The 16,192-nt window shown below is 36.5% G+C and overlaps 1 long non-coding RNA gene and 2 other non-coding genes across 3 annotated transcripts; 1 reads left to right on the top strand and 2 right to left on the bottom strand.

Moving 5' to 3' along the window:
* Positions 1-1,194: 1,194 nt before the first annotated feature.
* LOC128291262 (small nucleolar RNA R71) lies at positions 1,195-1,301 on the bottom strand. Its single transcript, XR_008281038.1, has one exon. It is a non-coding gene; the product is annotated as a small nucleolar RNA R71 (small nucleolar RNA).
* Positions 1,302-7,733: 6,432 nt separating this feature from the next.
* On the bottom strand, positions 7,734-7,839 carry LOC128291071 (small nucleolar RNA R71). The gene has a single exon (XR_008280847.1). It is a non-coding gene; the product is annotated as a small nucleolar RNA R71 (small nucleolar RNA).
* A 6,933-nt stretch (positions 7,840-14,772) lies between these two features.
* LOC128290410 (uncharacterized) lies at positions 14,773-15,133 on the top strand. The gene is made up of 3 exons (XR_008280241.1): positions 14,773-14,803; positions 14,912-14,975; positions 15,062-15,133. It is a non-coding gene; the product is annotated as an uncharacterized LOC128290410 (long non-coding RNA).
* Positions 15,134-16,192: the final 1,059 nt, after the last annotated feature.

The raw sequence follows: 16,192 nt of genomic DNA, 5'->3' as shown, positions 1-16,192 counted from the left end.
GAGTTAATGCAACCCTAGAGTGTTAATTAGAGAAAAGTCTCGGTTATTCAATCTAGGAATTAGATGTTATTAGTCTTGAATAGGGATAATAACATAACTTAGGGATCTCTACGGAACAAGTTGAATGAATAAATCATTTGATTCGGAGCCAGAATAACAAGTACGGTCTAGGTGGATTTTTCCTTAGGTATTGTCTCAAGTCAATCGAGTTTCCCAAAAGCAATTCCCCAATTCTTTTCTTTGTGCATTCTAAGTTTAAATAATTAGTTAATTAAAACAAACCCTTTTATTCTTAGGCTAGATAATAAAAAGATAGTTATTACTAGTACTTTTGGTTCCCTTGGGTACAATATTCCGATCTTGCCATTACTATACTATTGTTCGATAGGTGCGCTTGCCTTTTCGTCGTGATAATAGTTAGTCTAGGTTTGATCTTCATTATAAATATTTATTACTTGTTACGAATCACGCGATCAAATTTTTGGCGCCGCTGTCGGGGAACTGAAATATTAGGAACACTAAATTTTTATTACTTTAGCCATTTATTTTTCTTGCAATTTTATTTTATTTTATTATTTATTAATTTACTTTTTTCTCTCTCTTGGCAGGTTTTTATAGTTTATGACTAGAAGAAACCTATCAGGACCATTACTCTTTGACGAAGAAATCGATTGTACAATTCAAAAAAATTAAAGAGAAATAAGGCGTAGTTTACACTACACAGAGAACGAGTGAGAAGACGATACTCAACCCCCAACTGAAGAGATGGCCGAAAACCCAGGCGATCAGCTGCCTCCTGCAATTGCAGCTAATTAAAATCCTATTCCACGAACTATGTATGATTATGCTAAACCTTCTTTAACAGGAACTGAGTCTAGTATAGTTAGACCTGCTATTGCTGCGAATAATTTCGAACTAAAACCTAACACAATTCAGATGACACAGCAATTTTTTCAGTTTGATGGTTTGTAGGATGAGGATCCCAACACGCACTTGGCAACTTTTCTTGAATTTTGTGATACATTCAAAATCAATGGCATTTCTGATGATGCTATTCGTCTTTGGTTATTCCCTTTTTCACTGAGAAACAAAGCTAAACAGTGGTTGAACTCGTTACCATGAGGGTCTATCACTACTTGGGAACAAATGACCGAGAAATTTTTACTAAAATATTTTTCGCCGGCTAGAACAGCTAAATTGCGTAATGATATCTCTTCTTTTGTGCAGATGGATTTAGAAAAACTTTACGATGCATGTGAGAGATATAAGGACTTACTGAGAAGGTGCCCTCACCATGGGTTACTGCTTTGGCTACAAGTTCAAACGTTCTACAATGGTGTGAATCCTTCGACAAGATAAATGATTGACGCAGCCGCTAACACCGGAAGATGCATATGAATTCATAGAGGAGATGTCACTAAATAACTATCAGTGGCAAGTCATGAGGACAAAGCCAACGAAAAAAGCTGACGTCTATAACATCGATTTAGTTACTATGCTGTCAAATTAGGTATAACTTCTCAATAAAAAGATTGATAGCTTTCTTGGTTCTACGCAGGTACATCCAGTAATGAGGTGTGACTCAAGTGGAGGAGGTGTACATACAGAATACCAATCCTTCAATCCTACAACTGAAGAAGAACAAATCAACTTTATGGGTAAGAATAACTTTAGATCTCAAAATAACCCCTACAATAATACTTATAATGCAGGTTGGAGGAACCACCCAAATTTCTCCTGGGGTGGTCAAGGAAATCAAAAGCCAAAAAATCCTCAGGGTTTTCAATAGCCACCTTATCAACAGGAGAAGAAACCAAACCTTGAAGAGATGATTTTTAAATTCATCTCGGTGTCAAAAACCCATTTCCAAAATATCGAGACAGCACTTAAGAATCAACAAGCATCGATCCAAGGACTCGAAACTCAGATAGGCCAGCTATCCAAACTAATCTATGAACTACCATAAGGTAGCTTACCAAGTAATACTGAACCTAATCCGAGGGAACACCTCAATGCAATTAGCACTCAAAATAAGGACGGACTCATTGCACCCGAGCCAGAAATACAGCAAGACAACGCGATGAACAAATGAGGAGAAGAGGTAAACAATAATGATCCCAAACAGGTAAGTACGAATCATGAACCTCGTGTGCCATATCCTAAAGCAATGACGAAAGATAGAACAGAAGAACAATTTAGTAAGTTTGTCAAACTCTTAAAGAAATTACATATTAACTTACCCTTTATTGAAGTTCTTTCGCAGATGCCTAACTCAACAAAATTCTTAAAGGAACTTCTGAGCAATAAAAGGAAATTAGACGCTACATCACATGTGGAACTCAATGCAGTCTGCTCAGCTATTCTAAAGAATGAGCTACCTAACAAATTGAAAGATCCAGGGAGTTTTACAATTCCTTGCTTAATTGGTAGTCTATCTGTGAATAATGCTTTAGCTGATCTAGGGACAAGTATAAATGTTATGCCATATAAAATGTTTAAACGACTAGGCCTTGGCAAACCCAAACAGACTAGGATGAGCATACAATTGGCTGACAAAACAGTTAGATTTCCTAAGGGTATTATTGAAGACGTTCTCGTTAAAATTGATAAATTTATTTACCCAGTAGACTTCATTATCTTAGATATGGATGAGGATAACGGGGTACCTCTAATTTTAGGACGACCATTTTTTAGCTCGCCGAACCATTATTAATGTAGGCACGGAGAGCTAACACTTCGTGCGGTGACGACTTGATAACACTCCAAGCACGTGACTCGGTCAAAACCTCTAAGACTCAAGATAATGCTATAAAAACTGTCGATGATAAAACTAATATTCAATCGTCCTTGCAGGAACTTCCTCGAACAAAGACAACAGAGACAGTGCACTACTATCATGAAAAGAACAAAGAAGTCCATGAAGAATGAAGACTACGAATAGAGGAGCTAGACGAATGGCGAGAACACAAACTGAGAACACATGATAAACCGAAACTATGCAAAAACAAGCCTGATACCTCTCCTAATCAACTTCAGGTCGGCGATAGATGTCGTTGATCCTCACATTGTAACTACCACATCAAATGAGGAAATCCCCCTTACGGTACTTAGTATTTTTCCATTCGGTACAGTGGAGGTGAGTCATCCCAAGTTAGGCACTTTTAAGGTAAACAACACCCGTTTAAAACCTTATTTTAAAATTGACAACAGGAATGAGGAGTATGAACTCCTCGAACCACCATGATCATTCAACGGAGAGGTAAGTCAAGCTTAGACTATAAACAAGCGCTTCTCGGGAGGCAACCCGAGTACTAACCATTTTAAATTATTTTAAATTCAAGTTTTAAACATTTGGGTCACTAACAGAGTATTTGAAGCACATGTTCCCAGCATCACACGGCCAGTTATACGGAGGGAAACACGTCCGTATGATACGGCCGTGCAAAAATAGGGTAAATGATTTCCCTAAAACACGGGTGGGCGACATGGCCATTGGTGCACTCGATAGGAAAAACACGGGCGTCGGGAATGAAACCCACGAGTGTGCCAGGGACAAGGATCGATTCTGTTTCTTCGACACGGGTGGGCGACATGCCCGTGCCTTCAGCCGTGTACAACAATCCATGGGCGTGCTACCATAACACACGGGCGTGGGAGAAGCGAACAAAGCTAGGCACAGCCGTGCAATATGGCCGTGTACCACACACGCCCAAGACTCACGGACGTGGGAGAATAACCAATCACGACCTAAAATTGCAAAATTCGAAACACACGGGCTCACCCTCATAAGTACACGGGTGTGCCCTAGGTCGTGTGGCCCCCCTATATAAGCAAATCACTGTTCATTTTCTTCTTTTTTTCCAAAGCCCTAGCCGAAATCTCCCCTTCTCCAGTCCCTGATCCCTATTCTCAGCCACCACTACCCTCTTGTCCAGTTCTTGTGGCAGCTTCATATGCTAACATCTCTGAGCACCTCACCCAATTCGAGCTTCAGTGTTTTCAACAATTTGACAACATTAATGCTACTCTACGGCAGAGTTGTCAGCACCTTTCCATCTCATCGCCAGTCCCGCCTCGCGAACCAACCAACGATGAAGATGTTTAGAAATATTTATTTATTACTTTCTATTTTTACTTATTATTGAAACTATTTCTATTATTTTTATTATATTTTAGAATTTTATTTTTATTCTTTATTTCGGTTATTTCTTTTCGAATCCTTATACTTCCTAATATCTCCTAAAAAGTTCCTGATTTTATCACAGTTATATAGAACTCCTAAGCTCATCATCACATAGGAACTACAACTCTACTGGGGAAGGACTTATGGCCTAATGAACCTCTACGACTACCAGAGTATCCTCTTCCACTCTCAAACCGATCACTCCCCAAAACTCTAAGTTTGAGGAATTCATCATACAGGAAGTTTCACTTCTCTCCCTATCTTATTTTTATTCTCTAACATCTATCATTGTACATTGAGGGCAATGTACATCTTAAGTGTGTGGGGGGTATTTATTTCACTATCAGAAAAAGATCCCTGAATAATCACCTTGTTCTCATGAAAAACCCGCATATCATATTTAGGATAAATTTTAATTGATTTATTATTTTGATTGATATATCTCAAATTAAAACATAGGGATTTATGCATTGATTATTTAAACTTTAAGACATTAGAGAATCAAGCATGATAAGTTGATTTTATTTAAGAAATTAAATTATAGGTTGTTTCCCCAAGTTTAGGTATTACTTTGAATTAGAATTCACGAGTCTAAACATCAAAAAGCCATAATTTATTATGAGATTTTTGATCCTTTTGAGCATCTATTCATCCTTTCATGCTCACTTTTATTATTGCTTTGAGTGCGTCAGTATTGAACTGTTATTCTAGAACTTGCTTGATTATGCATGTTAAGACCACACCATTTGATTTGATATATCAAAATGATTAAGGCACTTAGGATTAACTCACTCATGCCATGAAAAGCCTGCCTCCACGATTAACCCCTATTAAACCCCTTGAGCTCAACAAACCAATTCTTGTATTACCCTTAATATTAACCTTTAACCCATTATTGTTAAAATCCCCTAAATTAATCCTTATTTTTGTCGAGATTTGAGTTGAATGGATTGTCTAGCTATATTTTATTCCTGATATTTAGTCTATATTATTTAACTTGTTCTTAAAAAAAAAACACAAAAAAACACAACTATGTATGCTTATCTGTAATTTCATATTCTAAGAGAAGCTCTGTTGTACGCAAGTGAAGATTAACTCTTTTTCTAGTTAGGCAACTTTTCAATTCAATCTCGATTCTAACCCTTTCTTTTAGCTTGTGACCACACCCCTAACCAAGCCTCATTACAACCCTCTAAAGACCTTTTGATTGATGTATCTTCTTAAAACTAAAGTCGTGGAGATTTGATTTTCATGCAAGCCTATGGTAATGACTTTCCATTATTGACTATTGAGTGCTTCCTTTATTGTCCTTAAAACACCTCGAGTGATTTAAGTGAATCTTTAGTGAGGATGTAAAACTCTGTGATATTTTGAATTAAAGGTAATTACTTAGATGAGGGAAGACACCTATATTTTCGGGATAAAATGCTCAACTTGGAATGATTGAAACTTTTATGTTATTTTAGTTAAATTCTCAATGTATGACTACCTATGGATTAATTTTAGATATTATTGACAGAAATTATAAGTTGAGAAGGATTTATTCTGATTATGAGTTGAGAATTTTGCTTGAGGACAAGCAAATGCTTAAGTGTGGGGGTATTTGATAAACCGTAAATTATACATATTTTTACCCCATGTTTAATGCATTTTATAGATGATTTCTCATTAGAATTAGTGAATTCGATGCTCCTAATGCTTTAATTTCATGTTTTGTACTCAAGAGAGCACCAAGAGTCAAAAGGAGCCAAAAAGAGCCAAAAAGGGACAAACTGACCAAATCGAGAAGATGACATGGCCTAAGCCTTACCACACGGGCAGCTCACACGCCCGTGTCTTTCGAGGGTGTCGACCAAGGCTTTCACTATTCACATGGCCTGGCCATTGACCCACACGGCCGTGTGCAATTTAACGGATTGAACATGGCCTGGCAATCACGTCACACAACCGTGTCACACGAACGTGTCCCTGCTAAGCCCAAGTTAAGTCCAATTCGAAAAAGGCCACTTTAGAGGGTTTCTAGCATTCCAAAGCCTATAAATACGCACTAGAAGAGGACAAAAAGGGAGACAGAGAAGAGGGGTAACGAATTACCCCAAGAAAGCTGATTGATCCATCTCAGAAGTCGGATTCATCATCAAGACTGAAGATCTCTCCTCAATTCCCCTTTAGGAGTTTTGGGTTTTCTTTATGTTTTGTATTCTTTATTCTTCTGAGATGTTTTCTTATTTAGTTATAAACTAAATCCCTTAAATACTTAAGGGGAATGAAACCTAAGACGAATCTTGTTATTATTTTCTGAATCGTATGATAAATATTTAACTTGTTCTTAATTATGTGTTCTTAATTCTTGCTTCGATATCCCAGGATACTGATTCAATACATGCTCTTATTCAGAGGAGGAATAGACCCTGTCTAAGAGTACATTTTCCATAATTAAGCGGAGTTGATTGCGCGCCTAGAAATAGGGTGACAAGATTTTTCTGGATTAGGGTGAAACCTAATAAGGGGATCCATAGATAGAGTTAATGCAACCCTAGAGTGTTAATTAGAGAAAAGTCTCGGTTATTCAATCTAGGGATTAGACGTTATTAGTCTTGAATAGGGATAATAACATAACTTAGGGATCTCTACGGAACAAGTTGAATGAATAAATCGTCCGATTCAGAGCCAGAATAACAAGTACGGTCTAGGTGGATTTTTCCTTAGGTATTGTCTCAAGTCAATCGATTTTCCCAAAAGCAATTCCCCAATTCTTTTCTTTGTGCATTCTTAGTTTAAATAATTAGTTAATTAAAACAAACCCTTTTATTCTTAGGCTAGATAATAAAAAGATAGTTATTACTAGTACTTTTGGTTCCCTTGGGTACAATATATCGGTCTTGCCATTACTATACTATTGTTTGATAGGTGCGCTTGCCTTTTTGTCGTGATAATAGTTAGTCTAGGTTTGATCTTCATTATAAATATTTATTACTTGTTACGAATCACACGATCAGTATTGATTAAATTATTGACTGACTCCTTGGAGACCCTGAAATTGAAAAGGCTTTCTGACAAAGGAAAAGAAAAGCGAACCAAAGAAGGACCGAAGATATGAATTTCGAAAATCCAAACCAAAATCCAGGAGGAACATTCGCTTATAATACTCACAATCCGATCATTTTTGTCGATGATAAAAACTGTTCCATTCAACAATATACCATTCCTCTATTCAACGAGCTCAATCTGAGTATTAGGAGACCCGAATTTGAGGCACAACAATTCGAGCTGAAGCCGATCATATTCCAAATGTTGCAAAATATGGGTCAATTTAGTAGGATTCCTACTGAAGATCCACATATTCATCTTCGGCTATTCATGGAAGTGAGTGACTTATTCAAACTAGTCGAGGTAACCGAGGACACCTTGAGACTCAGATTATTTCCATGCTCCTTAAGAGATAGAGCACGATTGTGGTTGAACTCTTTACCGTCTGGTTCCATAACTACATGCCAAGAGTTGGTTGAACGTTTCTTAATGAAATATTTCCCTCCATCTTTAACCGCCAATATTTAAAATGAAATCACTTTATTTTAGCAACTTGATGAAGAATCTTTATATAAGGCATGGGAGCAGTTCAGTGAGTTATTATGAAACTGCCCTTTTCATGACATTCCTTGCTACGTTCAAATAGAGACTTTCTATATTGGTCTCAATATTCATACTAGAATGATAGTGGATGATTCGGAAAATAGAGCCCTTCTTTCTATGTTTTATAACAATACTTATGATATTATTGAAAGAATTGCTAGAAATAACTATCAATCGCCAACCAACCAAGCAGCCTCAGAAATATGAGCAGTAGTAGTACATAAAGCAGACACGCTTCTTTGGCAGCCCAGGTATCCTCTATGTCTTCTATGCTTAAGAACAAAACTGTTAATGGTTTCAATGGTAATCTAATAGGTCAACAACCGAACTAGTTCGAGGGTATTTCTTGTGAATACTATGGAGATGGCCATTTTTTTGAAAATTTTCCTTCGAATCAAGAGTCGAAATATTACATGGGAAATCAAATTGGAATATTCTACAGTCAAATTATTACATCCAATTTCTCCATGGAGTAATCAATGGGCGGACCATAGTGACTCTTTTATGTCATTTTGACAAAATTATCTGCCAGAATATTCTCAACAAGTGCAACAACCCACACCAACTGAATCTTCAAGTAATCTTGAGAATTTGCTGAAGGTGTACATAGCAAAGAATGATGAACTAATCTAAAGCCAAGCAACAACATCGAAGAATTTAGGAAACCATGTGGGAAAGCTAGCCAATGAGCTCAAAAGTAGACCCTGTAACACTCTTTACTCGTATTCAATGCTAGAATAGGGTTATAGAGCATTACTGAACTTACAACACATTTAAACATACATTTACTCAATTCATATACAATTCATTCACAACCAAACATTGAGAGTGGTTCGGGACTAAAATGATAACCTTGGAAACTTTTTGAACACTTAAGAAATTTTTTCAAAAATAGGGGACACATGGCGGTGTAGCTCGACCGTGTGTCTCACACGTTCGTGTGGCTTGGTCGTGTGTCTCACATGGCCACCAGACACGCCCATGTCACAAACTATGTAGACATTCGAAATGGGATCACTTGGCCGTGTCCCAGCCCATGTTTGACCCCGTGTAACTCTCTGACTTGGGTCACAAGGCCAACATAAAAGCCCGTGTGCAATCTGTGCTAGGCCGTGTGTGAGGCCGTGTGGAGCATACTGACTTGATTTTAATTTCAACACCAGGGGACACATGGTTGTGTACATGACAGTGTATCGCACACAGTTGAGACACACGCCCGTGTCTCTTCCCGTGTGGACAAAAATAGGCTATTTACGAAGCCATTTTGCCACCCAACTTGCACAAACTTATTCCAAACCAAATTGCACAATTCATGGCATAAGAATTGGTGTTGAATTTAAACTCTGATGTTGGAGGGATCCCACATCGGGAAGCTAACATAAGAGTGGATACAAAGCTGGCTTTAAATAGAGGGAACCATGAGGAGAGTAAATACACCTTTCTTGGTGATCCCTTTCATTTGTATGGCGTGCTTTCGTTTGGGTTGGGCGTCGGCTAAGAGTACTCGGGTGTGGATTAACTCCGGTCTCCTATCAGGTGTGTATTTCTTACTACTCTAGCTGTAGGATGGCTACTTCGGGCCGCGATGGGTCGAAAGGGGTCATGTGGGCCTAATGGGCCTATAGGCCCAATTGGATAAGTTGTTTGATTGTGTAGTAAATATTGGATTAGGCTAGGTGAATCTAATATTTGTGGCTAAATTTGGGCTAAAAGGGCCACACGAGCGTGTGGGCCCATTTAATGAGAATAGGCTTTAGGCCCATTCGTATTGTTATCCATGTTTAGAATACTTTAGTTTACCAATTCTTGAAATGCCCTCGACTTGTGAAATTACCAAAGTACTCGATTTACATAATTATCGTTTTACCCTCGATTCTGAATTACTGTTTTACCTCAATTTCTGAATTACCATTTTACCTGGATTTATAGAATTCTTGTTTTACCCTTGATTCTGAATTTCTGTTTTACCTCGATTTACAAAATTACTAAAATACCATTGGTTTTGAAATTACCATAATACCCTCAATTTGTAAAACTACCAAAATACCTGTATGGTAAAATGACGAATATGCCCTTATGTTCCGTATGGTGATGTGCTTAGGATTTACATATATTGATATTGGAATAGTTAAGTTTGAGTGACGGTGGTGGTTATCGTAAGTGATTGATTTTGGAAGCGTTTCAACTTCAACCCGTAATGTGTGTACTAACCTCGTAATAGCTTAGATTAATATTTCTTTGAAAAGCCAAAGCTTCATATTTTAGTGATTCGGAATTAATATTTAGATCTATTTTCACGCACGTTTAAGTTGGATTCACAATGGATATGGGGTAGGAAGGTATTTGGAACGTTCTTCAACGAGTAGATCTCTTGGTAAGTATTCGAACCTTCTTTCCATTTGTATCTTGTGGTTTAAGAAAAGCTGAAAACCCCTTTGTCCACTAAAGCTAAAAGGGTTTTTGGTGTTATTTGGTTTGTTGGTGATAGTGAGGATTAAAGGCTACCGATCGGGGAGTGTGTGAAAAGCTTGGATCATCGGAGTGACTAAATCTAGTCATCAACTTCGGCAAAGGTATGAACCCAAGGGCCATTGGGGATGGTGGCCGAATGTGTAAGTGATGATAATAGGTAGTTTTCGATTTGGTTTAATATTAACATGGTCTAATCTATAAGTGGTTGATTATAGGAGAAATCGCATAGGAGATCTCGTCAAGGAATATCGCAAATCAGGTGTGTAACGAACCCTTTTTCATAGCTTAAAGCGATAAATGCGAAAAGCCGAAATGCCAAAACTCTGGCATTTCGAGGACTTGTGAGCAATGAACGCTCATTAGTCGATTAGATTCGTTGAGATGATGATCGGGAAGGTTGAAAAAGGTAAGAGCGTGATTTTGGCATTCACGGTAAGTTGGGCCTCGAGGGTGAAAGCGAGAGGCCGATGGGCATTCGGGCCCATTTGAGTAAAATTGGTAGAATATGGAAACTTGTTAAATTAGCATAGAGACCGATAAAACCGTTATGGAATATAGGCTAAATGGGCCTAGATGACAGAATCGGCTAAGTAGGGCCATTAGGGGTCTTAGGCCCAATAACTCGATTTCGCTAAAATGGGCCGAATCACTATTTGCACCCATGAATTGTTAGTAATCGTTAATGAACATGGAAACCCTAATTTTTGGTAAAATTACAAGATTACCCTTATAACATGAAAATGACCGTTTTGCCCCTAGGTAAAAGTGACCATTATACCCCTAGGGTTTATATATGAACTTAATGCATGGGATTTTGATAAACATGATATGTATGATATGCACATGACATGTATGATATGCACATGATATGTATGATATGCACATGAGATGTTCATAAATGCATTGGGTTGGGTTTTTATATGGATGGAGGAAGTGTAAAAAGGGCTTATGCCCCAGTTATTAAAGGGCTTATGCCCCAGTTATTAAAAGGGCTTATGCCCCAGTTATTAAAGGGCTTATGCCCCAGTTATGATAAAGGGCTTATGCCCCAGTTATTAAAAGGCTTATGCCCCAGTTATTAAAGGGCTTATGCCCCAGTTATTAAAAAGGGCTTTGCCCCAGTTATTAAAAGAGGCTAGGCCTCGGTTATATGATAAAGCACTATCTTTGCCGGTGGAGAGTTATGGCGGGGTGGGTCGAGTTAATCCCCACATGGTGTGTTGGTTGGTGCGGGTGGAGAGTAGCAGATGGTGGGTTGAGTAGTCTCCCAAATGGGTTGCATTCTTTCATTTGACATTACATGTGATATTGAAATGGGCCTATGGGCCATCTGATTTCTAGTAAAGGCTTCGCCCGATAATATGAAATTTGAAAAGGCTTGACCCGGTGTTATGAAATATGAAATATGAAAAGGGCTATGGCCCAGTACATGTTTGAGATTGGATTTGGGCTTAGACCCAATAGGCAGTTATTGTTTTGGGCTCTGAAAGGGCTTGTTGCACTGTGAGTTTCCAAACTCACCCCTTTCCTTAACCTTGCGGTGAGCCTTGATGTGGGGACTTGGTAGGAGGGATTGAGAATGGCCACGGTGATCGTCTTTGGGCTTTTAAATAAGTGTTGGTTTTCATTTAATTTCCTTAATTTATTATTTTTTTTTGGGTTGTAATAAGCCCATTTTAACTTTTCTTTTATTTCTTTTCGGGATTATTTTAACTTTAATAACTTTAAACCTGGTTGATAATTATTCAAATGGACTAGACTTAGGACGTGTTTTCAAAACGATACTTGTTTTCAAAAGAGTTCAACACCACGATTAATTGATTTATCAAAGACGTCCACTTAAACAAATTTAAACTCGGTATAACAAAGTGTGGCTATGGTTGTGGGCATGTCTAGGATTGGATCCCATCAAAGAGCTTGGTACTTAAGTAGCCTTCATGGCTCACCTCCTCTGTCTCGGATACCTACTTGGTGCCCAGCTTCCATACACTTTGTTAACTCAACAAAATATATGGTTTTAAAACACTAAAACGGAACGTGGGTTTTCAACTCCAATGTGGCACGTCAGATTCGGCCATAACATCTGGGCCGGGTTTGGGGTGTTACATTTTATGAAACAATGTACCAGCAAATTCCCCATAGTGAAATGGCACAATTCTCGTAAGACATAATTCCCCAAGTCCTGCATTAACTTTTTATGGATAATGTAGTTCATTTCTATGGCGTGTTGTAGTTACGTAATGTATGCAATATAAGGATTGTGAATGCTTAGAAGTCATTTTATCCTTTGTTTGTCTTTGTGATCTCATTAATTTGAGAAGCTGAAAGTCGTATTCTGCTACTTTCCTTGGGGCGATATGTGCTTGAATCTTTGTGATAGTTGTGCCTTAACAAAGACTGGTGCGATTAAGAATGGTGAATAAACAAAATCTTGACCAGATTTGGGGTGTCAAGGTTGTCATTTGGGTTACTATATTTCCTTGATCGATCGGGTTTATTCATAGAAGTAATGCAAAAATTTGCCCAAATAGAGTTGATGCAACTTAAAGTGTGTATCTTTAGGTTTTGGTTCTATTGATAGTTTTTCGTTTTCTTTTGTAATTCCTATTTCATCTCTCAAGTCCCAACTCCCAAGTGACGAATTTTCTTTTGTAATAGGCGAGAATTTTTCTAATTTGTTCTCTTTAATTCCATGATGGGGCAAGCCTTGCCCTAAATATTTTACTTTGTTGCAATGAACTCACAATCTGAAAGAAAATTAATTGTGCATCTAAACTGAAGCACTAATATTGTGCCAAATGGTGCATGATCCTTCTTTGTACAATGCAAGAAAGCTTTCTTTAGAATCTTTTCTTTGAGTGTCATAATCACTGATTCGTACCTCAATATTTGGCTCTTCAATTTTATATGTTGCTACATTTAGACTTTTCTTCTTCTTGGATGGAAGAATGATACTGCAATATGTTGCTACATTGATGATGAAAATTTTTGTCTCATTTATTTGGTTCTTGTGATCAGTGTCATCTCTTTATACCCATTCCATTTGATCAACTCATATCAATATAGTGTGCGGTTGATTAAATTGATTTTACACACACAAATGAAAAAAAAAATCCTTTGCATATATAATGTCCTCTTATATAATGTCCTTTCCCTTCTTTCACTTTCATATTTGTTTGTTTTACTCTTCCTTTTATAAATCAGATTATTTTTAATAGTTCTTTGTTTATTTTTTATTATGAGTTTCTATTTTCATTTCATCTTGAGCTTTCTGTTTTCTCACAGTAAAGATTTTTAAGTTTACATATTTATAATTTTTTCGGTGAATATACACCAAGGCTTATAAAGAAATTAGAGGTATCGTGGTAAGCTCTACCTGTAACTTTGAACTTTTCTTGGTGTAACTAAAATTGCGGTGGGCGTGTCAATTTCTTTACGCTAACTATGGACCTTTGGCTTCATTATTTATCCTGCATTAGGTCAAAAGAGTTGCGGTGGCTCGTTGCATTCAACATGCATTGATGGTAATTTGAAATGATTTCTCTTATGGTCAATCAATTTTATGACCTTATTCTGGACATATTCCAAACTTTTGTTTCGGATCTTAATTTGTCTAGGTATTGCGTAAACTGGGTCTTTGTTTGTGTTTGGGGATAAAGTGATAGCTAATCTTGTAAGTTCTAAACTGTCGGTTTAACATCACCTAATGTTTCTAATCATATGGCATTTTTGAGTGATGTTATCTTAATGAAAATATTTAGGATTTGGGAGGCCAAGAATGCAACCATGCCATCCATGATCAATACATTGCCATATTCGGAAGAAGTTGCATGTGGTGGCTACCACACTTGTGTTATAACAAGTAATTCTCTTATCTTCATTATTAAATGTTTTCGCATGTTTTTATTTATATGACTCACGATTTGGAGCCATCATTTGTTGCAATTCTCATGTTAGATAGATAGAACCTAGACTATCTTACCATGCTCTTATTATTTCCTACTCGGGATAAATCCTCGAGAAAGTTTAAAGGTTAACTTTCAAAAGGAAGTCGACTAGAAATACAAAGCAAACATTTTGTTGTTTGAAAATCTTAAATCGATGTATCTTTTAAAATTTCATGCTTCAATAAATTATGAATATTCTCAATGATTATATAGGTTAGAATGAGTAAAGACCTAGAAGAATAGAAAATGATATGTCTATAATCAATGACAGAATTGTAGGAAAATATGGTTTAATTTATGGACTTATGTCTAAATTGTGTTCCAGTGCTTGAAAATTAAGTGCAAGTTGATGTGAATAAGATGCCTATTTTTATGAAGTGGTCGGTGTTATTCATGAATGTGCAAGAGTGGCATTGTTAATGACTTTTTCTTGCATGCAGTCAACACACATGGCTTCTCGAGAAGATTATAGAAGAAGCCGTGTATCTCATCTTGAAATCCATTGCCTAAAGACATTGAGCAAATATCTTCTTGGCTTCGAATGAGTCATTTGCGGAGAGTTTCAAATGTATTTCTCTCAATCTCTCTGTTGTGCAATTAGTAAAATTCTTGTTTGTAGATCTACTTTTTATTCTCTTTAAAACTGTTTCTTTATTCTTTGGTTAACTCTTTGTAGGAGTATCTGAAACAAAGACCAGGAAAGGATTGGCCCTGATCGATATTGTAAGGGAAGTGACAATGTAAGTGCCATGTCTGTTTTGACTTATAAATGGCTACTCTTTAATTTTTTTTTGGGTAATTATTCATGCATTACACTTTTTAACAGGTTTGTTTTTAAGATTAAAATGCCCTCAGATGTTCGAGTTCAGTTAATCAATGACTTGGCAGACATAGAGTAAGTACTTATTTCTGCGCTCTGCTCTCTCTCTCTCTCGGCTAACACATAAATAATTGATAAATATTTGATGCTCGAACAATGAATGTATCATAAAACTGGTTATAATTATAAAAGAACCAAAAAGAAAGAGAATGCGCCCAAGACAATTTGGTAAATAAGCATAATTTATTTAATGTATAGCTTAAGACTTTTATTGCAAGTATTATGTAAGTGCCTGATTTGGAGTTTCATTTAGAGCATTTTTAGCCAAATGATGTTTTATCTCCATTAGTTGATTTTATTTATTATTGCTAGCCGCCACATTTGAGATCTAGTATTTCCTTTACTAAGGCTTTTTGTTAGCTGTTGGAAGTTTTCCTTTTTCCTTTTTCCTTTTTGGCCAAGGTTTTTTTTTTTTTGATAAACTTTTTGGCCAAGTTGTTGAATGTTCTAATTGGGGCCTGAATGTGGAACTTTGCTTCATCAACATAAATACGCTTAGATAGTAGATTGAAGAACAATTGACTAGTAGATGGTATTTAAAAATGCTATTGACATTGTTTTAGAATCATGAAAGAAGTGACGATTAAATATCTCTTTGTTTTCATATGTTCAAAGAGATGTTAATTTGATAATCATATTTCATTCTGTTCCTAATATTGTATAATAGGTGTTGATTGTGGAAAGTATATCAGATAGTAGTAGCTAATGGCTTCAATTGATATGTCTTACCATTTGCGTGTATCGATTGAGTTTTGGGTGCAATGATAAGTTGCAATGGGATCTCTCATTGCTATTTTCACAAAAGCTAGATCGCCTAGTTGCGGTAGTGAAATAGCTGTTTATGTATTAAATTACATATTAAATCAATGTTTATGTATTAAATTTAAATTCATTAATTTTTATATTTAGTTTTGAAATTTAAATTTTAATGGAAAATTTCATTTATTTAATATTTTTATTTATCCTTAAAGTATATAGTTTAGATTTCAAATTTAAAAATTAAACATAATATAATATTTTAACATAGAAATAAATATTATTTAATTAAAATAAAATAATTTTTAAAGGTCATATTTT

Source organism: Gossypium arboreum, chromosome 3 (assembly GCF_025698485.1).
Source record: "Gossypium arboreum isolate Shixiya-1 chromosome 3, ASM2569848v2, whole genome shotgun sequence".
NCBI lineage: Eukaryota > Viridiplantae > Streptophyta > Magnoliopsida > Malvales > Malvaceae > Gossypium > Gossypium arboreum.
Note: the sequence above shows the minus strand (reverse complement) of the source record. Positions and strands in the feature narration are given on the sequence as shown.